The sequence below is a fragment of the Triticum aestivum genome, chromosome 6D (genome assembly GCF_018294505.1).
Source record: "Triticum aestivum cultivar Chinese Spring chromosome 6D, IWGSC CS RefSeq v2.1, whole genome shotgun sequence".
Classification (NCBI taxonomy): domain Eukaryota; kingdom Viridiplantae; phylum Streptophyta; class Magnoliopsida; order Poales; family Poaceae; genus Triticum; species Triticum aestivum.
In genome coordinates, this window is record NC_057811.1 from 85496117 (window position 1) to 85520016 (window position 23900).

General features: G+C 44.8%; 2 non-coding genes and 2 pseudogenes across 2 annotated transcripts; all 4 read right to left on the reverse strand.

Annotated features, from left to right (window-relative positions):
- Nucleotides 1-2566: 2566 nt before the first annotated feature.
- Nucleotides 2567-2649, reverse strand: LOC123146514 (uncharacterized; annotated as a pseudogene).
- A 103-nt stretch (nt 2650-2752) lies between these two features.
- Nucleotides 2753-2850, reverse strand: LOC123146518 (uncharacterized; annotated as a pseudogene).
- Nucleotides 2851-3121: 271 nt separating this feature from the next.
- LOC123146495 (small nucleolar RNA SNORD14) lies at nt 3122-3241 on the reverse strand. Its single transcript, XR_006472757.1, has one exon. It is a non-coding gene; the product is annotated as a small nucleolar RNA SNORD14 (small nucleolar RNA).
- Nucleotides 3242-3321: 80 nt separating this feature from the next.
- On the reverse strand, nt 3322-3442 carry LOC123146490 (small nucleolar RNA SNORD14). The gene has a single exon (XR_006472753.1). It is a non-coding gene; the product is annotated as a small nucleolar RNA SNORD14 (small nucleolar RNA).
- Between the last annotated feature and the right edge of the window lie 20458 nt (nt 3443-23900).

Below are 23900 nucleotides of genomic sequence, written 5' to 3' on the forward strand. Positions count from 1 at the left end.
GGTGTACAGAAAAAATGAAAATGTTTTTGAAAACAAAGGATAAAATAAAAACGAAAAAGGATAAATAAAAGGAAAGAAATAGAAGCAGAAACAGAAAAAAGCACAACAAAAAAGAAAAAGGAAAACGGAGAAAACCAGAAAACCGGCAAAAGGAAAAAAATAAAAAAAATCGGTTGAGGGATCCTTCTAGAAGGTTCCCAAAACCATTTTGCCTACTTTGACGCTGGAATATGGCCGGCCCGTTTCGCGATGCGCTCTCGAGCACTTCAGCGGAAGTGCAGTATCTGGACGCTCGTGGGCGTCAAATAGGAAACTCCCTCCTAAACGCGCACCCCCGCACCTCCCGCACGCGATGTTGGCCAAGCCCATGTGCGAGCTGGGGTGCCCCTCTTTGTTTTCATTTCTTCTTGTTTTTTTCTGCTTTTCTTTTTTGCTTCTTTATAAAAAATTTGGGATTGCAAAAAATATTCACGAATTTAGATAAAATGTCATGTATTTAAAAAACTCAGGTTCAAAAAATGTTCATGAATTTGAAAAATGCTCCCGGATTTGAAAAACATTAAAAATAGTTCAAAATTTTGAAAAATGGTTCGAATTTCAAAATAAATTCACATTTGAAAAATATTCATGAATTCAAAAAATGTTTCACGTACACAAAAAAGTTCTCTGAATGAAAAATATTCACGAATTGAAAAAATGTTCATGAATTTCAAATTTTTTTCCCCAGATTTCAAAGAATGTTTGTCGATTCAATAACTGTTCATCAATTTAAAAAATGCTCATGAATTTCAATTTCCCCCCTAACTTAAAAAATGTTCGTCTATTTCAAAAAATCATTAATTTTAAAAAATTCTCCCGAAATTTAAAACTGTCCATGAGTTCAAAAAATATTTCGGATGCCAAAATTATTCTCCAATCTAAAAAATATTTGGACTTTAAAATGAAAAATAAAATAGAAGAAAAAACAAAAGCGAAAGGAAAAACATATAAAACAGAAAAAGAGTGAGAGAAAGGCAAGTGATTTCGGCAAACCAATGTGCGAGCTGGGGTGCCCCTGTTTTTTTTTCATTTCTTCTTGTTTTTTCTGCTTTTGTTTTTTTCGCTTCTTTAAAAATTTGGGATTGCCAAGTGCAAAATATTGTTCAGCTGGAGACATTAACAAATAGTTCAAAATTTTAAAATTGGTCCAAATTACAAAAAATATTCACATTTGAAAAATATTCATGAATTCAAAAATTGTTTCACGTATGCCAAAAAATGTTCTCTGATTAAAAAATATTCACGAATTGAGAAAATGTTCGTGAATTTCAAAATATTGTTCCAATATTTCAAAGGATGTTTGTCAATTCAAAAAATGTTCACCACTTTTAGAAAATGCTGACGAATTTCGAAATTCCCCCAAATTTCAAAAACGTTCGCCGATTAAAAATATATTCATGTATATAAAAAAATTCATAAATTTCTCCCAAAATTAAAAAAATCATGAATTTGAAAAATATTTGGAATTCCAAAATTATTCCCCAATCTAGAAAACGAATTTTAAATGAATAAGGAAATAGAAGAAAAAACAAAAGCGAAAAAAACAAAAGGAAAAACACATAAAAAGGAAAAAATCCGAGAGAAAGGCGTGTGAAAACCCGAATATGGGTCGGCCCATATCTGCGCAGCTAGGGGGTGTGCATTTGTAGGGTATTCCCTGACCTACTCGGGAAATAGGAGCCACCCTCCTTGAGGGTTGTGACTCGCGTGGATTGAAAAGGATTCACGCGGATCACGGGGCTAGGTCGTCTAATCCCTGCGTACCAAATGGGCTGACGAGGTTTTCATGGGTTTCTGGGCCACGCGGGGGTTCTCATCATATTGTTGTGAACTTGTTGACAAAGGGTTTTTTCAACAAAAAAACTTGTGGATCCCTTAAAAAAACTTGTGGACAAAGGGAAAAACAATTCCCCGTGAAGTTACCCTCTCGTTTGTACTCCAAGGGCGATCACCATCATAGTGAGGGTTTCTGATCATTTCCACCATATGACTTCATCGGCGATCTGCAGGAGAATAACTTTGAGATGGCGTCGCAGAGCTCCTCCTTCGGGGGAGTGAGGGGAGAGGTCTCCCTTGAGGATATGCTACACATTTGGATCTCCTAGATGGAACTAGATGACGTCGTCGTGAGAGAAGAAACGAAGGGATTTGCAGAAGCAACACAATGGCTAAAAATTGGCGAGGTTGTCACAAAGAAATCTTTCAAGCCCGCGGCGTTGTTTGAGACGCTCGAGTTTGTAGGGAGGCAGGGGACAACGTGTTCATCTTCTAGATGTTCCGCTTGGGGCCAAATCCGCAGACCACGATTCTAGTTCCTGTTGGTTTAACGATTGTCCTGATATGATCAGGTCCATTATCTGTAATGAATGAATGAGAAGGAGCTGCCCATTTCTTAAAAAAACACGACGATGCCACCGCTTGACACATCATCTTCGATTGACCAATATGTACGAAAGAACTAGGGATTGTGCAAGTGAAGAATAAAGAATGGAAGACACGTGAACTAACACTCAAAAACTGTTGAATTTGTACTCAGGATTGTAGAATGACAGATAGCAACCAGTCAGTCCCGAAAGATGGTATGATTAACAGGTTTTTCATCACCGGACAAACATGAACACAAACATCCAGGTCTCTAAATTTTTTTCAACATAGATCAAATCTAAGCCATACAATGTAAAACTTTTATATTTTGAAGGAAATCTGGAGGGCATGGCGTCTGAATTGCAGATTAGACATCATGGCACATACGAGCACAACAATCAATCCCGAAAGATGGTGTGTTTTGTTCTTTCTTTTGATCACTTTCCAGCCAATTAACTAGAGATAATATTGAGGAAAAACATAAAACAACATTATTCAAGAAGAAAAGGAAAGCAGATGAGAACCGAAGACCAAAACATAAAGAGAAAGAAGATGAGACTCATATATGCCCCGAGACATCCAAGGATGGATCAAACAACATTAGCTCTCAAGCCTGGCTGGGCGAAGCAAATGCAAATGTTTTGAGAAACAAGCCTTAAATAATCATCACAGGGCACACATTGCAAATGGAACTAAAGCAAATATATATGTCGAGCATTGGATCAGGCATCCAAGGAATGATCAAACAACATTAGCTCTCAAGCCCGGCTGCGCGAAAGCTCTTAGGCGGCAACTACGAATGTTCGAGAAACAAACCTTGATTTTATCATCATTCGTAATGCAGGAGCATATTGAACATAATATGTTTAGAGTGCTGGAGCTCATTGAGAAACACAATATTGACTGGGAAAGATAACAAGGCTCAGATATCCAAGGAAGGAATTAGCAACATCAGCTCTCAAGCCTGGCAAGGCGAAAGCTCTTAGGCGGCAACTACAAATGTTTTGAGAAACTAGCCTTAAATTTATCAACATTGCCATACTTTTTCAGTAGCAAATTGACTAACTCGGATGAAGTCCTAGGTTCCTATCAATGCGTAAATGATGATTTTTGGCCCACTTATAGATCCCCTAGTAAATGCTTGTAGCTACCAGAGAAGGACCATCAGACCCAACACTACAAAAAAAGACACATTCATGACACTTTGGGCTGAACGAATTTTTTTCCGGTCATGCTTATGACACTTCTATGACGATAATTGTGACAAAACCCGGTATCATCATAGGTGTGATGGGCTCCTACTTCTTTGACAAAAAATCATGACAGAAAATGGGCTTTTCATCGTGGGCGGGCCGGAGACGCAGCTACATGACATTCTTTGGGCTGTCCATGATGGAAAAAACATGGTAGAAGCGAGGGCGAAGAAAATATTGGGGAGTTCCCGGTTACGGTGGGTGGTTGGGGCCGAGCGATGCGCGTTTCTCTCATACACGTACACGCGTGGGTGCGAGCGCTGGGCTCTAGCTGAACTCGAGCGAGGCGTTCGTCTACTGAACCCGAGCGATTGCATTGCAGGCTACGCGTTACTGAACCCGAGCGATCGATCGATCTGGCTGTTAACTGAACTCGATCGAGCGATTCCTTCGCTACTGCTGCTAACTGAAGCCGATTGAATCTGCTGCCTCTTGATGAACAGTGAGCGTTGTTGGGGGTTGGATGAACAGTTCTCGGTGGGGGTTGGGTGAACAGGACCCCGTGGTAGTAGAGGCTGTTGCCGCTGGATGAACAGGACCCCGATCGAGCCGGTTGGGGGTGGATGAACAGGACCCCGTGGAGGGCTGGATGAACAGGACCCCGTGGAGGGCTGGTTGAACAGTAGCCGGTGGAGGGTTGGATGAACAGTAGCCCGTGGAGGGGTGGTTGAATAGGACCTCGTGGAGAGGGCTGGTTGAACAGTAGCCGGTGGAGGAGCGGTGGAGGCTGGATGAACAGGAGCCCGTGGATGAACAGTAGATGGTGGAGGCACTAGGGGAGACGCCGTGGATGAACAGTCGCAGGTGGAGGCTGGAGGAGGTCGACGGTGGATGAACAGTAGCCCGTGGAGTCCCGTTTTGCGGTACGCCACACCCCTCCCGATGAACAGGACCCCGGTTTCGACCGTAACGCTCCAACACAAGTCCGTTTCCTCCATTTTGCGGTACGCCACACCCCTCCTGATCAACAGGACCCTGTTTCGACCGTAGGAGGTCGAAGAGAAGTATGTTTCCTCCGTTTTGCGGTACGCCACACCCCTCCCGGTGAACAAGATCCCGTTTCAACCATAGGCGGTCGAACACAAGGCCGTTTCCTCCGTTCTGCGGTACGCCAGGCCTCGTTTCGCTGTTCCGTCCAAGCCGGTTGGCTCCCGATGAACACGACGCATTCAGTTGCCTCCCGATGAACACGACGACGCTGTTTCTCCGTTCTGACCCAGCCATGTACACGAGCTCTGGCCGTACGTCTGTGCGAGTAGGCGTTCGAGACCCCGCCCGTATGTACGTACGTGGCCGTATTTATTTTGTTGCACCCTGGTTGTACGTACGTGTACATGCTACGTGCGCGCCTCTACTACGACACGTGCCCTTCCTTACTCGGCCACGGTTCATCGTTGCAGCCTGCAGACAGACCGATCGATCAATATGTACGTACACATTCGCGAGCAGAATGACAATGTTACGTACGCTTCGACCAGGTGGGCCCCGACTGTCAGGGAGGAGAAGGAGGCAATTCCTTGCGTGCGAAGATGTAGCTGGTGGGTCCTAGCAGTCAGGGGGGAAACATTTTTTTCGCGAAATACGGTGGCCCGTCCGGTGGGTCCCTACTGTCAGGTGGAGGAATCATTATTTTGCTCGTAATAAGGTGGCACTTCCTTGCTGCGGCCGTGGACCCAGCTGTCAGCCTCTCCACATACAGTACTCTTCCGATGGAAGTCGTTCCTTGAACACATTGACCACGCCGTGCCGAGAGCACCAGGGCGGTGGATGACGGCGAGGCCTAGGAATGGGACGACGCGGAGCCGGGGAAGACGCGGCAGTGGATGCCCACACGGAGGGGAGTACGACGGTTCACTGGTTCGGCTGCGGTGTGAGGCTGTCGTCGCCGTAGAATAACAGGGGGTGTGCACTACTGCAGGATGCTGCTAACACGACACTACGATCAGAGATCCTTTGACGAAACTGTGTGCGATGCCATAATCGCAAACAGTGGTGTAAAAAAACGTCAAAAAAGGTGCAAAATGTTTGCGATGGAGGATGCATCAAACACGGTTCAGATTTTAGTTGCGTGTGTGATCCAGGGCATACAGTTCAGTTAAATTAACCATTTTTGATGAGGAGGAACAAAAGAAACGGGCAGCCAGATGAAGGTGTGTGCGATGTACAGCATACGATTCACTCGGATGAACTGTTTGTGATTAGGCAACACAAAAGAAATGGTCAACCAGATGAAGGTGTGTGCGATATACGACACGCGGTTCACTCGGGCGAACTGTTTGCATTGACACAAGAGAACAGAAACGGTTCAACTTAACAAGACGTGTGTGTTGTGCGATGGGATTTCATACAGAACAACAACAACACACACACACACACACACACACTTATAAGGACATGCTTGCATAACCAAATTAAACATCCACTTACATAGGTGGCTACTACAACCATGGCATTTGCACACACCAAAGTAAACTATTACATGCATAATTACATAGGTGGCTACTACACACATGACATTTCCACACACCAATAAAGTAAATTATATATTACATGTATGATTAACTAGCATAAACGATCATCTGATCATCATCTACTTCTTGTGACACTTGCTCTGCTTGTGGCTTGAGTCGGGCTCGTCGATTTGGGTAACGAGGCACTTCCTCATGTCAACGATCCGCCTGTGCATCTCGTAGCATGTGTACACGCTCTTGGCCGCAAACCTGGGGTGTGGTTCATCCAGTTGCCGCATCCAGGCCCTGTGCCAGGATACATGACTTGTTCTCTGGGCATCCTGCTTCATCTTTTCGTAGTAGGGGTCGATGATGGCCGAGGCGAGTTCGACCAGGGAGTCCTTCTTCGTGCTACCCCAGACAGTGTAGTGGTCACGGATTTCGACAAGGTTCTTGCAGGCCAAGCCCGTAACACTGAGCGCTTTTACATCGTTGGTGGTATCCACTGTGGCGAACTTGTAGTCAGTGCTGTTGACAAACCAGTTGAAACGGTCGCAAGGCTTTGTGGCCATGCAGTAGTGGTAGATGAGGACATGATGGCGCATGCACAATTGGGCGACGACAACCTTCTGATCTATGCCGGGACGACCGGCGGTGTACTGGAGGTCGATGCCGACCACCTTGTACTTGTCTCCAGCAAGCAACTGCTCAAAGCACTAAATATGGACTTGACTCTGAGATAGTCGCTACTTTATGTGAATCCTTTGCTACTCATGTTGATCTCCCTAAGGTGAAGTGGTTTAAATATAATCCTCCCATTGAAGTAAAAGTAGTTGCACCTATTAAAGTTGAAGAAAAGACTATCACTTATAATGATCCTGTCGTTCCTACTGCTTACATTGAGAAACCACCTTTCCCTGTTAGAATAAAGGATCATGCTAAAGCTTCAACTGTGGTCAACAAAAGCAATATTAGTACACCCAAACCCCCTGAGCAAATTAAAGTTGAACCTATAGTATTGCTATGGTTAAAGATCTCTTAGCTGATAATATTGATGGGCATGTTATTTACTTCTGGAATGAAGCTCCTAGAATTGCTAGACCTGATGCTAAAAATAAACATAGACCTGTTGTAGGCATGCCTGCTATTTCTGTTAAAATAGGAGATCATTGTTATCATGGCTTATGTGATATGGGTGCTAGTGCAAGTGCAATACCTCATTCCTTATACAAAGAAATTATGCATGATATTGCACCTGCTGAGTTAGAGGAAATTGATGTTACAATTAAGCTTGACAATAGAGACACTATTTCAGATGTTGAAGTCTTGTGTGGGAAAGTTAAATATCCTGCTGATTTTCTTGTTCTTGGTTCCCCACAAGATGACTTCTGTCCCATCATATTTGGTAGACCCTTCTTGAATACTGTCAATGCTAGGATAGACTGTGAAAAGGATGTTGTTACTATTGGTTTGGGGGATATGTCTCATGAGTTTAACTTTGCTAAATTTCGTAGACAACCTCGTGATGAGGAATTGCCTAGTAAAGATGAAATTATTGGTCTTGCCTCTATTGCCGTGCCTCCTAATGATCCTTTAGAACAATATTTGCTCGACCATGAAAATGATATGTTTATGAATGAAAGGAGGAAAATAGATGAAGTATTCTTTAAACAGGGGCCTATTTTGAAACACAACTTGCCTGTTGAAATCCTAGGGGATCCTCCTCCACCCAAGGGTGATCCCGTGTTTGAGCTTAAACCATTACCTGATACTCTTAAATATGCTTAACTTGATGAGAAAAAGATATATCCTATTATTATTAGTGCTAACCTTTCAGAGCATGAAGAAAAGAAATTATTGAAAACTCTGAAGAAGCACCGTGCTTCTATTGGATATACTCTTGATGATATTAAGGGCATTAGTCCCACTCTATGCCAACACAAAATAAAATTGGAGAAAGACGCTAAACCAGTTGTTGATCACCAACGACGGTTAAATCCTAAGATGAAAGAAGTGGTAAGGAAAGAAATACTAAAGCTTCTGGAGGCAGGTATAATTTATCCCGTTGCTGATAGTCAGTGGGTAAGTCCTGTTGTAACACCCCAAAATTTTTATTTGGTTTTATTAATTTTCTGTTTATGGGAAGGAGGTTATTTTTTTTAAACCTCTCCTTCTCAAAAACCTTTAAGGCAAGTATTTTATGTTTCTTTCTCAACTTTTACTTTGGTCTTGAGGGCTTTTTCATTTTTGTGTTGACTCAACACAACTATTTTCTTTGGGAAAGTTTTTGAAATCCTTTCTTTTCAAAATAACCCTATGGCTTATGGATTGATCCTTCCCCTTTCAAAAATTATCTCTTGCCATGACCTAGGTTGTAATCTCCCTCCCAAGAGCCATATTACCACTTTGTGTCAAGTCTAGCTTCAAATCCAGCAAGTTAAACTCCCCCTTGGATTTATTTCCATTTATTTCAAATCAAAAATCTTTTCTGTCTTCTATTTTGGCCCTTAGAGATTTACAAAGGAACCACTAGAATTCCTTTGAGTTTTGATTCCAAACAAGTTTCCCTGGCTAGTCCTTAGAACCCTCAACCAAGATCCATGAAGATCCACTGGTCCACAGTTCAAAATTTGCTTGCTGCAAGTTTGGACCAGATTTGTGATTTTTGGTGAAATTCATTATCTTTCTTCTCCAAAAATTCCGAGAAAAATCATGAGGCCTCCATATGCATCAAGAGACCTCTCCACCAAAGATCAACTCCAGAAAAATTTCCCACATGCCAGAATCATTTCGTCGAACAACTGGCGTGCACTGTTACTGTCAAGTTCAGAGTTTCAGTGATCAGTTTCAGTCGTAAGTGTCGTTTTCTTCAGAACCTCACGTCGATCTCGCCAGTAACTGCAGTGGAGCCTTGCTCCCTGTTCCCCCTTCTTATCCACCACGCCGCACGGTCGCCTGGACGGTTGCGAGCGTCGGCGGTGAGCTGGCAGAGGTGCATCACCTCCGTGAGCGGCGGCAGCAGCACTTGCTACGGCTGCCAGAGAGGCGCAGCGAGGGACGGCGCCGTCCAGCACCGCCCAAACCACCAGAAGCCTCCGCGTGGCCGTCCCCTTCCCTGTGCGTGCTGAAAAGCCGTCGTCGTAGCCTGAGTGGCGCAGGGCGCGCCCACTGTCGCCGACGAGCCCGTGAGGCCGTTCCGTCGAGGGCTGGAGTATCGCCCAAGTCCGACCGAGATTAATTGTGAAACGGAGTCAGTGAACCAATCCGCTGCTGCCTCGTCCCCTTAAACCCTGGTCCGACCACTGCCCCGCCGTAATCGCCCGCCGGAGATATCATGTTCACGGCAACCGCCTCGAATCGGCTATAAAAGGAGGCCCTGAGCTCGACCTCGACCAAGCACCATCACTCCACCTCACCAGAACCACGCCCAGCCACTGGGGAGACCTCGGGGAGGCCTTCTTCCCCGACTCCGGCAGCCCTGACCCGCTTCGGGACCCGGCAAGATTTGCTCAAGTGCGTGCACCCCCGCCTCTCTAAGCATGCCAGTAGCCTCCTAGTGCAACCACTTCTCTAACCCGCGCCCTAATTTGAAGGTTGCAGCTCCCGTCGGAGAGTATCATCCTCGCCCGAACCACCGTCCGCCGGAGTTGAGGCCACCGTCGACGTGGTGCTCGCCGACGACCAAGTCCACCACCCACCGACGCGGAAGGACACCGTGAACCCTTAGGTACCCTCCGATCCCCTTGCCTCGCCGTGGATCAACGCCGGCGACCACCGCGAGCCTCGGCGCCGGCGAGCTCTGTTTCAAAGTTTGAACCTGACGGGTGGGACCCCCTCGTCAGCCCATCTCTTCTTATTCGAACCGTTTTCTGAAAGCGCCTTCGGGCAAAGTACGTTTTCCTTCTGGGCTGGCGTATTTCTAAGCGAAACGTTTCTGTTTTTATAAACTAGCCCCTGGAAACTTTCTGTTTCATTACAGATGAGTCCCTGGACTAAAACCTTAATAACTTTTAAACAAAAGATAATTTTGAGTTGATTCTTTTTCTGTCATCTTTGTTTTTCTGTCTAGTTTTTTTAATATTTATTTGAAAAATATTTGGAACAACTTTTATGCACACTCGGTATTTACGTTAATATGCGATTTCTTTATACCGTAGATACCGGAGCAGGTGACGGAACCGCGAACTTCGCCGAGCTAGACTCCAACTACTCCGAACCAGGCAAGCATGTTTGAACCTTTGATATGATGAGTGTTTTGCATGTTGCTTGTATAGTTAGTGCATGGCATGTTTATATGAGCATCAGTGAGTGTTATATTGCATGCAAGGCAACTACCAGTATGATTCGAATCTTGATGTGATCTTTTGATGGGTGATAACACAATCATGTGGTGACATGAAAGGTGTTAAGATGGTATTGTTGAAGCATGCCAGTCTTATGTCAATCGTTAGGCTCCCGTGTTAATGTGGATCAAGCCACATTACCGTCTGTTCCCTTTTGTGCTACCACATGTTTTCTGCAAAGAATACGGTTTAGTAAGCTGCAAACCTCTTTCCTCGTACACACCAAAGAGAGGGGCCGGGATGAGGGTTCCATGGCCTTGGATTAAAGCCAGTCATCCGGTCAGGGGGCATGGGTGTTTCCGGTTGGGACCGAGAGGGGGGCACCCCTTAGAGCGCGCGATATAATTTTGATCCCATGCTACGCGAGGTTGTAGCCTCCCCGTCTTAAGGTTTTTCTTGAACGTTGCCTAGGGTGATTCCTGGCAACGGGATGTGGAATGGGTGTGTACTGGTTAGATGTGTTTCTCCTAAAATACCGTAAACGGAACTAGTCCCTTGTGACTACTGAAATCCGTTGGCTGTGGTTAAAAGTACAACTCTGCAGAGTCAAAACCTTCCGAGTAATCGTGTCCATGGTCAAGGATCTTGGTCAACATATCCATATCAGTATCAGTATCAGTCTCAACGTCTGTCTCAGCGTCAGTCTCTGGGTCAGTCTCAGTGAAAATCTCCGGCAAACAAACATGAGTGGTAAACCAGGTTGAATGTTATTCCTGTGGATAGACTAACCAGTTTATTATTACGTACATGTGTACTTCCTTGAGATGATTTAAATTCATGAGCTACTTGAATTCGAATAATGAAACATAAGCCCTTTATGTGATGTCGCTCAGACGTCCGACTGTGGCACCCTTGTTATTTACTTTTGATATAAGCCCTTTATGTGATGTCGCTCAGACGTCCGACTGTGGCACCCTTGTTATTTACTTTTGATATAAGCCCTTTATGTGATGTCTCTCAGACGTCCGACTGTGGCACCCTTGTTATTTACTTTTGATATAAGCCCTTTATGTGATGTCGCTCAGACGTCCGATTGTGGCACTCTTGTTATTTACTTTTGATATAAGCCCTTTATGTGATGTCGCTCAGACGTCCGACTGTGGCACTCTTGTTATTTACTTTTGATATGAGCCCTTTATGTGATGTCGCTCAGACGTCCGACTGTGGCACTCTTGTTATTTACTTTTGATATAAGCCCTTTATGTGATGTCGCTCAGACGTCCGACTATGGCACTCTTGTTATTTACTTTTGATATAAGCCCTTTATGTGATGTCGCTCAGACGTCCGACTGTGGCACTCTTGTTATTTACTTTTGATATAAGCCCTTTATGTGACGTCGCTCAGACGTCCGACTGTGGCACACACTGTCATTTATATTCCAATATAAGCCCTTTATGTGGTGTCGCCCTGACGCCCGACTGCGGCATTGTTAATTTATTTCTACCCTTCGAGGCATCGCTTCAGACACCCAATCGGTTTTCAGTTATTTCATTGGGATTTCGGGAGGACTACCGCCTGACTTCCTTTTTCCTTATCATGCAGTGCAATTTTATTATCTGAGTGCGCATCACTAATCTGCTCATGTGCATCATGTTTGCATTTGTTATATCTCATGTCCAAACTGTCTTGCGAGTACTTTCATAGTACTCACCTGGCTTGTTGATTTGGCCAGATGTTGACGAAGGCGATCTCATGGATGAAGAGTTCGATAGCGAGTCCGACGCCTAGAGGAGTCCCAGTCAGTCCCGTGCGATCCTGAAATTGGTCACTTGTATTATATACGCTTCCGCTACCCAGAATAAAAGTCCTCGAGCCTCACTCCGACGCTCGATGAGTTGTAAGATTTAGGAGTCATGTCACCCACTTCACTGTGACATATCCACCACCACCTTTATTACGAGTCAGTAGTTATGCCACCATACCCTTGTGTCATATCCGCCTTTATGTATAATATCGGCATGCTTGTAATAAATTGTTGAGCAGCCTCAGCTCAACCCTGTATAATATCTAGTACTTCTGGATTTCTGTATCAAGGATTTGTCTACCAGTAAGAAGGATTCTTCTATACTGGTCCGATAAAAGGGTCGGTTTCTCAATAAATGTTTTATTGGAAAACCGGTCCTGACAAACTTGGTATCAGAGCCAGGCTGACTGTAGGAAGCCACTAGGTGCGATCGCTAATCGGTTATTAGCGTTTTTGGTGCTTTTCAACTTTTTGCAAGTGTAGCGATTTTCTGTTAGTCATCATAAATTTATGACTTGACTATCCAGAATTTTTGTCTACTTTTATAGATGGCTGGCGACGACTGCGAGTCACAGGTGTTCGCCAATGTGCCTGAGGGGTTTATCAAGCTTCTCGTCTCCATCACCAAGCTCGCGATCGGGCCATCGACTCGTCCAGAGTTCACACTCTACCAGCACAAGATCAGCGACAACGTGTCTATGCACTAGACCGTGGTGCAATTCAAGGGAGGACGTTCTGCGTCTCGCCACTTCCGTTTTGTGGGAAGGGCCGTGCCTACGGAGAGGCATGCCATGCAGATGGCTGCCCGTGAGGCGATAGCTCGTCTTCGGGATGTTCTTCCTACGATGAAGACTCGTCGCTACCGCTACCTCCCATGCCATGTGCCATATACTTGTCACTATGCATTCGCTTGACCTAGGAGAGAGAGAGATGAGGCTATTGAGATGCTTGTTGAATATCTCAAAGCTCTTGAGGCAGCTTTTGACAACCTCGTGGACGACCTTGTGGCTGCCCGTATGGACTCAGTTCAGGGCTGTTCCACCAACAGGAGGGAGCTTCTCCATACGGCACCACCACTGACTTTCGTCTCGTCCTCAGCATCCTATGCACCTACCATTTTAGCCACCGCTCGCCGCCTGCCTACTACTGAGGAGTTTGACCAAGTCATTGCTCCTACTCCAATCAGAGCTGCACCACCTGCCGCACCCGCACCAACTCCTCAACACAGTGCTTCGCTCCTGGAGCCTATTAGTGAGGAGGAGGTTGAGTCTCCTGCACCACTGGGTCTTACCCTCGGCAAGTCGAAGGAAATTTTCACCATCTCCGACTGAGTGTGACTGGCAGCCGTGCGATGTCCCAGCTTGTATGATATGTTTATATGTATATAGGTTTGGTGAGAAGTAGTTTGCGTGCGCATCATGTAGGAACTCGGAGAAGTGCACTAGCCTAAATAACATGTCAGGAATGTGTACGCGCATCCTGAGTGATGTATTGTATAATTACGACTCGCGTGTAAGATATGTACTGAGCAGTCCTTCTCCATGCGCAAACAAGTATTTTTCTTGAAAATTCTGGGAGTCTTTTAAATTCTGCCTTTACAAAATTATTCTTTTTGCCACTTGATTTTTCTCATGAGTTTTTGCAAAAATACCCCAGAGTGGAAAATGCCTCGTCCCTGGACTCGTTCCATGCCTAGTCCGCCGGAAGAAAATTATGGTACCCAGACGAGCAACAACTTCACACAGGGGCAGTCAAGTCAGGAAGGCAGTGAAGCAGCATTTTCTCAAGTATGCCGCCTTTATGAGCAAAGCCAGCAGCAGCACCAAGAAATGATGAATCATGTTATCAATATGGGAAATCACCGTGAACCATACCAGCCGCATTCCAAATTATCTGAACTACAAAAGACACGTCGCCCAACGTTCGCCCACACTGATAGGCCGCTTGAGGCCGATGATTGGCTTCGAGACATTGAAAGGAAATTAATTATTGCACAGTGCTCGGACCGTGAGAAGGTACTCTATGCACCTCACTACCTCACTGGAGCAGCTGCATCATGGTGGGAGAATTTTCTACACATGCACCCCAATGAAAATAACATCACCTGGGAAGAATTTAAAGAAGGTTTTCGTGGGGCGCACATTCCCAGAAGCATTATGAAGATCAAGAAAAGGGAGTTTGATGACCTCAAGCAGAGAAGCATGACAGTGACTGAGTACAATAGTCAGTTTACTCAATTATCTCGTTATGCCAACGAAGAACATATGACTGAAAATAAAAAGATGGAAATTTTTTTTGGACGGTCTAGCACCAGCACTTAAATGCCAGCTGGTCGTACACACCTTTCCAGATTTCAAAAAACTTGTGGACAAGGCTATTACATTGGAAAATGAACGCCGCAGCTTGGAGGATATTCGCAAGCGCAAAAGGGACAAGACTACTCATGCTCGCAACAACCGGAGCAAGACTGATTTTCAGAAAAATGGAGCGAACAAATCCACGACCAATGTCCCAAGCCCAACCAAATATTTTCATGCAAGGGACAAGGATTTTACGTATCGCCCAGGTGTTACTTGCTATGCTTGTGGAGAGGGAGGACACTCTGCCAAACAGTGCCCAAAACCAAGGAACTCGGCCCCAAGCCGAACCACGGTGGAAATAATCCAGCTCCCAAGCGTAATAACTTCAACCCCAATAACAATCACAAGAAGGGTCACCTGAACCATGTGACCAAGGAGGAAGCACAGAATGCCCCAGATATCGTACTCGGTACGTTCCTTGTCAACACAATACCTGCCACGGTTTTGTTTGATTCTGGAGCTTCTCACTCGTTCATTTCAAAGAGTATTGTTTTGCAACATGATTTTTCGATACTTCCTTTGGAAAAATCCATGATCATCAAGTCCCCCGGGAATAAGCAAATCACTCAGAGTTACTGCCAAGGTGTGATTATAGAGTTTGAAAGACTAGAGTTCCAGGCGAATCTCATCGTGTTGGAAAATAAAGGACTGGATGTTATCCTAGGAATGGACTGGTTAACCACCAACAAGGGATTTATCGACTGCTTCAATCGAAATGTAATTCTCACTCATCATCACGGCAAGACAATAAAAGTTGCAGCTCAAGAAAGACCAAGGTCACGACAACCAAAGTTGAACAAGGTGGACATTTCAGAGTTAAGAAAAGTTCCAGTGGTGTGCGAGTTCCCTGACGTATTTCCCGAAGAACTACCAGGCATGCCACCAGACCGGGAAATAGAGTTCAGCATTGAACTGGCACCTAGAACCACCCCCATTTACAAGAAACCTTATAGAATGGCACCCTCCGAGTTGGTAGAATTAAAGAAGCAAATAAAAGAATTACTGGACAAAGGATTTATACGAGCCAGCTCCTCACCTTGGGGTTCACCAGTATTATTTGCAAAGAAAAAGGATGGGACACTAAGATTATGTATTGACTATCGAGCACTCAACATGGTCACCATCAAAAACAAATATCCGATGCCACGGATTAATGATTTATTTGACCAGCTCGCACAAGCCAAGGTTTTCTCAAAAATTGATTTAAGATCGGGGTATCATCAATTAAAGGTACGAACAGAAGATATCCCTAAGACAGCATTCACCTCCAGATACGGATTATATGAGTTCACTGTAATGCCGTTTGGACTGACAAACGCCCCCGCATATTTTGTCCACCTCATGAACAAAGTGTTTATGAAATTTATGGACAAATTTGTTGTGGTGTTCATTGATGATATTCTGGTATACTCTAAGACACCAGAAGAACATACTGAACATCTCCGAATTGTACTGGGAGAATTAAGGAAACATAAATTATACGCCAAATTCAGCAAATGCGAATTTTGGCTAATACAGGTTGGTTTCCTAGGCCATGTATTGACCCAAGAAGGTGTTGCCGTGGACCCGGAAAAGGTCAAGGCCGTACTTGGCTGGAAACCACCGGCCAACGTAACAGATGTACGAAGTTTCCTAGGAATGGCTGGATATTACCGAAGGTTTATTGAGGGATTCTCCACCATAGCAAAACCAATGACACAATTGCTCAAGAAGGACAAGAAATTTGTATGGACTGAAGTGTGCGAGAAAAGTTTCCAAGAGCTCAAAAGGAAATTAACAACAGCACCGGTATTGGTTGTGCCGGACATACACAAAAGTTTTGAAGTGTATTGTGACGCATCCCGGAAAGGCCTCGGGTGCGTATTGATGCAGGACGGCAAAGTCGTCACATATGCTTCCAGGCAACTACGAAAGCACAAAGAAAATTATCCTACTCATGACTTGGAGTTGGCAGCAGTCATCCATGCACTCAAGGAGTGGAGGCACTTTTTGCTTGGGAATCATTGTGAAATATATACAGATCATAAAAGCCTCAAATATATTTTCACACAACCAGAACTCAATTTACGGCAACGACGCTGGTTGGAATTAGTCAAAGATTATGATGTCGGCATTCACTACCATCCAGGAAAAGCAAATGTAGTGGCAAATGCTCTTAGTCGAAACCCCAGCTCGGGCAACGACAGTCTACATAACTTGAGGCCTGAATTTCAGCAGGAGTTTGCCAAACTCAACTTGGTGATGGTCACTGAGGGCAACGTGTCAAATCTAGAAATACAACCCACCCTAATCGAGCAGATTAAGAAAGCTCAGCATGGACATCCCAGCATCAAAGGCATAAAGAGGAAAGTGAGTCTGGGCAAAGCTTTAGAATTCGTCGTAGACGATGAGGGAATATTATGGTACGGAGACAGACTTTGTGTACCAAATATAGAGGACCTCAGACAGCAAATTCTAGCCGAAGGCCACACCGCTCCATATTCAATCCACCCTGGAGGAACCAAAATGTATAAGGACATTCAGGAAAATTTTTGGTGGCACGGTATGAAGAGAGATATAGCCACATTCGTTGCATGTTGTGATTCGTGTCAGCGCATTAAAGCTGAGCACCAAAAGCCAGCAGGGCTATTACAGCCAAACAAGATACCTGAGTGGAAATGGGACGAAATTGGAATGGATTTTATTGTCAGGCTACCTCGGTCACAACATGGGAATGATGCCATATGGGTCATCACAGATAGATTAACCAAGGTAGCACATTTCATTCCCGTAAAGACAACCTACTCCACTCAGAAGCTTGCCAAACTTTATCTCTCCCGTATAGTTTGTCTGCATGGAGTCCCAAGGACTATAATATCCGACCGGGGCACTCAATTCGTCTCTAGATTTTGGGATCAGTTACAACAAGCTCTGGGAGCCCAACTAGCATTCAGTACAGCGTACCACCCCTAGACTGATGGACAAACTGAACGCGTGAACCAAATCCTAGAGGACATGCTGAGAGCATGTGTTCTCACCTATGGAACCAGTTGGGAAGAAAGCTTGCCATATGCCGAGTTCGCTTACAACAACAGCTACCAAGCCAGTCTACAAATGGCACCTTTTGAAGATTTGTACGGGCGGAGATGTCGTACCCCATTAAATTGGTCAGAAACAGGTGACAGTCGTATCTTCGGCCCAGACATGCTCAAGGAAGCCGAGGAGAAAGTTAGACAAATCAGGGACCGACTCAAGACAGCCCAAAGCCGACAAAAGAGCTATTACGATCGAAAACATCGTGGAGTCAGCTTTGAACCCGGTGAATATGTGTATCTACGAGTATCTCCTATGAGGGGCCTGCAACGGTTCAAAGTCAAAGGAAAGCTAGCCCCAAGATTTATTGGACCCTTCTGTGTGGTTGCACGAAGAGGCACAGTAGCCTACCAGCTAGACCTACCCAAAGAGCTGTCAGACGTCCACGACGTGTTCCATGTCTCACAATTAAGGAAATGTGTAAGCAACCCGGAGAAGCATGTATCTCATGAGAGCATTGACGTGCAACCAGACCTCACCTACAGGGAGCGGCCAATAAAAATATTGGAGGAGTCCGAAAGGAGGACCTGTCAGAAAACAATTAAGTTTTTCAAGGTTCAGTGGAGCAATCACGCCGAGGATGAAGCAACATGGGAAAGAGAGGATTTTCTTCAAGCAGAGTACCCACACCTATTTGAGGATCAGCTGAAATCTCGGGGACGAGATTTTTCCTAAGGGGGTAGGTGTTGTAACACCCCAAAAAATTTATTTGGTTTTATTAATTGTCTGTTTATGGGAAGGAGGTTATTTAATTTTTTTTAAACCTCTCCTTCTCAAAAACCTTTAAGGCAAGTATTTTATGTTTCTTTCTCAACTTTTACTTTGGTCTTGAGGGCTTTTTCATTTTTGTGTTGACTCAACACAACTATTTTCTTTGGGAAAGTTTTTGAAATCCTTTCTTTTAAAAATAACCCTATGGCTTATGGATTGATCCTTCCCCTTTCAAAAATTATCTCTTGCCATGACCTAGGTTGTAATCTCCCTCCCAAGAGCCATCTTACCACTTTGTGTCAAGTCTAGCTTCAAATCCAGCAAGTTAAACTCCCCCTTGGATTTATTTCCATTTATTTCAAATCAAAAATCTTTTCTGTCTTCTATTTTGGCCCTTAGAGATTTACAAAGGAACCACTAGAATTCCTTTGAGTTTTGATTCCAAACAAGTTTCCCTGGCTAGTCCTTAGAACCCTCAACCAAGATCCATGAAGATCCACTGGTCCACAGTTCAAAATTTGCTTGCTGCAAGTTTGGACCAGATTTGTGATTTTTGGTGAAATTCATTATCTTTCTTCTCCAAAAATTCCGAGAAAAATCATGAGGCCTCCAGATGCATCAAGAGACCTCTCCACCAAAGATCAACTCCAGAAAAATTTCCCACATGCCAGAATCATTTCGTCGAACAACTGGCGTGCACTGTTACTGTCAAGTTCAGAGTTTCAGTGATCAGTTTCAGTCGTAAGTGTCGTTTTCTTCAGAACCTCACGTCGATCTCGCCAGTAACTGCAGTGGCGCCTTGCTCCCTGTTCCCCCTTCTTATCCACTGTGCCGCACGGTCGCCTGGACGGTTGCGAGCGTCGGCGATGAGCTGGCAGAGGTGCATCACCTCCGTGAGCGGCGGCAGCAGCACTTGCTACGGCTGCCAGAGAGGCGCAGCGAGGGATGACGCCGTCCAGCACCACCCAAACCACCAGAAGCCTCCGCGTGGCCGTCCCCTTCCCTGTGCGTGCGGCAGAGCCGTCGCCGTAGCCTGAGTGGCGCAGAGCGCGCCCACTGTCGCCGACGAGCCCGTGAGGCCATTCCGTCGAGGGCTGGAGTATCGCCCAAGTCCGACCGAGATTAATTGTGAAACGGAGTCAGTGAACCAATCTGCTGCTGCCCCCCTTAAACCCTGGTCCGACCACTGCCCCGCCGTAATTGCCCGCCGGAGATATCACGTTCACGGCAACCGCCTCGAATCGGCTATAAAAGGAGGCCCCGAGCTCGACCTCGACCAAGCACCATCACTCCACCTCACCAGAACCACGCCCAGCCACTGGGGAGACCTCGGGGAGGCCTTCTTCCCTGACTCCGGCCGCCCTGACCCGCTTCGGGACCCGGCAAGATTTGCTCAAGTGCGTGCACCCCCGCCTCTCTAAGCATGCTAGTAGCCTCCTAGTGCAACCACTTCTCTAACCCGCGCCCTAATTTGAAGGTTGCAGCTCCTGTCGGAGAGTATCATCCTCGCCCGAACCACCGTCCGCCGGAGTTGAGGCCACCGTCGACGTGGTGCTCGCCGACGACCAAGTCCACCACCCACCGACGTGGAAGGACACCGTGAACCCGTAGGTACCCTCCGATCCCCCTGCCTCGCCGTGGATCAACGCCGGCGACCACCGCGAGCCTCGGCGCCGGCGAGCTCTGTTTCAATGTTTGAACCTGACGGGTGGGACCCCCTCGTCAGCCTCTTCTCTTCTTATTTGAATCGTTTTCTGAAAGCGCCTTCGGGCAAAGTACGTTTTCCTTCTGGGCTGGCGTATTTCTAACCGAAACGTTTCTGTTTTTATAAACTAGCCCCTGGAAACTTTCTGTTTCATTACAAATGAGTCCCTGGACTAAAACCTTAATAACTTTTAAACAAAAGATAATTTTGAGTTGATTCTTTTTCTGTCATCTTTGTTTTTCTGTCTAGGTTTTTTAATATTTATTTGAAAAATATTTGGAACAACTTTTATGCACACTCGGTATTTACGTTAGTATGCGATTTCTTTATACCGTAGATACCGGAGGAGGTGACGGAACCGCGAACTTCGCCGAGCTAGACTCCGACTACTCCGAACCAGGCAAGCATGTTTGAACCTTTGATATGATGAGTGTTTTGCATGTTGCTTGTATAGTTAGTGCATGGCATGTTTATATGAGCATCAGTGAGTGTTATATTGCATGCAAGGCAACTACCAGTATGATTCGAATCTTGATGTGATCTTTTGATGGGTGATAACACAATCATGTGGTGACATGAAAGGTGTTAAGATGGTATTGTTGAAGCATGCCAGTCTTATGTCAATCATTAGGCTCCCGTGTTAATGTGGATCAAGCCACGTTACCGTCTGTTCCCTTTTGTGCTACCACATGTTTTCTGCAAAGAATACAGTTTAGTAAGCTGCAAACCTCTTTCCTCGTACACACCAAAGAGAGGGGCCGGGATGAGGGTTCCATGGCCCTGGATTAAAGCCAGTCATCCGGTCAGGGGGCATGGGTGTTTTCGGTTGGGACCGAGAGGGGGGCACCCCTTAGAGCGCGCGATATAAATTTGATCCCATGCTACGCGAGGTTGTAGCCTCCCCGTCTTAAGGTTTTTCTTGAATGTTGCCTAGGGTGATTCCTGGCAACGGGATGTGGAATGGGTGTGTACTGGTTAGATGTGTTTCTCCTAAAATACCGTAAATGGAACTAGTCCCTTGTGACTACTGAAATCCGTTGGCTGTGGTTAAAAGTACAACTCTGCAGAGTCAAAACCTTCCGACTAATCGTGTCCATGGTCAAGGATCTTGGTCAACATATCCATATCAGTATCAGTATCAGTCTCAACGTCTGTCTCAGCGTCAGTCTCTGTGTCAGTCTCAGTGAAAATCTCCGGGGAACAAACATGAGTGGTAAACCAGGTTGAATGTTATTCCTGTGGATAGACTAACCAGTTTATTATTACGTACATGTGTACTTCCTTGAGATGATTTAAATTCATGAGCTACTTGAATTCGAATAATGAAACATAAGCCCTTTATGTGATGTCGCTCAGACGTCCGACTGTGGCACCCTTGTTATTTACTTTTGATATAAGCCCTTTATGTGATGTCGCTCAGACGTCCGACTGTGGCACCCTTGTTATTTACTTTTGATATAAGCCCTTTATGTGATGTCGCTCAGACGTCCGACTGTGGCACCCTTGTTATTTACTTTTGATATAAGCCCTTTATGTGATGTCGCTCAGACGTCCGACTGTGGCACTCTTGTTATTTACTTTTGATATAAGCCCTTTATGTGATGTCACTCAAACGTCCGACTGTGGCACTCTTGTTATTTACTTTTGATATGAGCCCTTTATGTGATGTCGCTCAGACGTCCGACTGTGGCACTCTTGTTATTTACTTTTGATATAAGCCCTTTATGTGATGTCGCTCAGACGTCCGACTATGGCACTCTTGTTATTTACTTTTGATATAAGCCCTTTATGTGATGTCGCTCAGACGTCCGACTGTGGCACTCTTGTTATTTACTTTTGATATAAGCCCTTTATGTGACGTTGCTCAGACGTCCGACTGTGGCACGCACTGTCATTTATATTCCAATATAAGCCCTTTATGTGGTGTCGCCCTGACGCCCGACTGCAGCATTGTTAATTTATTTCTACCCTTTGAGGCGTCGCTTCAGACACCCGATCGGTTTTCAGTTATTTCATTGGGATTTCGGGAGGACTACCGCCTGACTTCCTTTTTCCTTATCATGCAGTGCAATTTTATTATCTGAGTGCGCATCACTAATCTGCTCATGTGCATCATGTTTGCATTTGTTATATCTCATGTCCAAACTGTCTTGCGAGTACTTTCATAGTACTCACCTGGCTTGTTGATTTGGCCAGATGTTGACGAAGGCGATCTCATGGATGAAGAGTTCGATAGCGAGTCCGACGCCTAGAGGAGTCCCAGTCAGTCCCGTGCGATCCTGGAACTGGTCACTTGTATTATATACGCTTCCGCTACCCAGAATAAAAGTCCTCGAGCCTCACTCCGACGCTCGATGAGTTGTAAGATTTAGGAGTCATGTCACCCACTTCACTGTGACATGTCCACCACCACCTTTATTATGAGTCAGTAGTTATGCCACCATACCCTTGTGTCATATCCGCCTTTATGTATAATATCGGCGTGCTTGTAATAAATTGTTGAGCAGCCTCAGCTCAACCCTGTATAATATCTAGTACTTCTGGATTTCTGTATCAAGGATTTGTCTACCAGTAAGAAGGATTCTTCTATACTGGTCCGATAAAAGGGTCGGTTTCTCAATAAATGTTTTATTGGAAAACCGGTCCTGACACCTGTCCATTGTGTCCCTAAGAAGGGAGGTATTACCGTTGTTCCTAATGATAAAGATGAATTGATCCCATAGAGAATTGTTACAGGTTATAGAATGGTAATTGATTTCCGTAAATTAAATAAAGCTACTAAAAAGGATCATTACCCTTTACCTTTTATCGATCAAATGCTAGAAAGATTATCCAAACATACGCATTTTTGCTTTCTAGATGGTTATTCTGGTTACTCTCAAATACCTGAGTCAAAAGAGGATCAAGAAAAGACCACTTTTACTTGCCCTTTCGGTACCTTTGCTTATAGACGTATGCCTTTTGGTTTATGTAACGCACCCGCTACCTTTCAAAGATGCATGATGGCTATACTCTCTGATTTTTGTGAAAAGATTGTTGAGGTTTTCATGGATGATTTCTCCATATATGGAACTTCTTTTGATGATTGCTTGAGCAACCTTGATCGAGTTTTGCAGAGATGTGAAGAAACTAACCTTGTCTTGAATTGGGAGAAGTGCCACTTTATGGTTAATGAAGGTATTGTTTTGGGGCATAAAATTTCTGAAATAGGTATTGAAAGTTGACAAAGCTAAAGTTGATGCTATTGAAAAGATGCCGTGTCCCAAGGACATTAAAGGTATAAGAAGTTTCCTTGGTCATGCCGGTTTTTATAGGAGGTTCATTAATGACTTCTCTAAAATCTCCAGGCCTCTGACTAATCTCTTACAAAAAGATATTCCTTTTGTCTTTGATGATGATTGTGTAGAAGCATTTGAAATACTTAAGAAAGCATTGATTTCTGCACCTATTGTTCAGCCACCTGATTGGAATTTACCCTTTGAAATTATGTGTGATGCTAGTGATTATGCTGTAGGTGCTATTCTAGGACAAAGAGTTGATAAGAAATTAAATGTTATCCAATATGCTAGTAAAACTCTAGACAATGCCCAGAGAAATTATGCTACTACCGAAAAAGAATTTTTAGCAGTTGTATTTGCTTGTGATAAGTTCAGACCTTATATTGTTGATTCTAAAGTAACTGTTCACACTGATCATGCTGCTATTAAATACCTTATGGAAAAGAAAGATGCTAGACCTAGACTTATTAGATGGGTTCTCTTGCTACAAGAATTTGATTTGCATATTATCGATAGAAAGGGAGCTGAGAACCCCGTTGCAGACAACTTGTCTAGGTTAGAGAATGTTCTTGATGACCCA